Source organism: Pteropus alecto, unplaced genomic scaffold (genome assembly GCF_000325575.1).
Source record: "Pteropus alecto unplaced genomic scaffold, ASM32557v1 scaffold92, whole genome shotgun sequence".
Taxonomy (NCBI): domain Eukaryota; kingdom Metazoa; phylum Chordata; class Mammalia; order Chiroptera; family Pteropodidae; genus Pteropus; species Pteropus alecto.
In genome coordinates, this window is record NW_006432447.1 from 6,988,311 (window position 1) to 6,988,935 (window position 625).

The window sequence follows — 625 nt, forward strand, 5'->3', positions numbered from 1 at the left end:
TACCTGAGAGAAATGTCTATCTCCTACCAACAGCACCAGATTCATTATAACCTTTCCTCAGAGATTAAATATGTAAACAGGCGCAGAGCAAGCCCTTGGCAAATCATAAGTGAGAGAAAGTTTTTCTCTTATGACACACTCTTCACCCACCCACTCTTACTCCTGCAGTGTCGCCACACTACACAATACCCAGGGGTCACCTGACCTTGTTGAAATCCCTGCCTCCCAGGCACCTGCTACATCTGGATGACAATAACTAAAATGTGCACAGATCTTTGCAGTTCATGAATCCATTCATTTAACAAACTCCTTTAATGGCAGCTCAGTCAGATAGGCTTAGCTGTGCTGTGGTAACAAACCTCACTAATCTGTCACATGACACAGTAGAAGCTTATATCTTGCTCACCTAAAATCCACTGTGAGTCTGGGTGGCTCTCCAGAAGACTGGCCTCCAAATGGTGACTCAGTAATCCAGACAGCTGGGGTCCTGAGGTATCTCCATTGCATAACATGCTGCTACGATTGGAGAAGCAAGAGTAGAAAATCCTTGAAGGCCATGCAGTGGTAGGTAAATGTTTTGGCCTGGAAGTAAACTGCTTCACCTCTGCTCCTGGCCCCTTGGCCA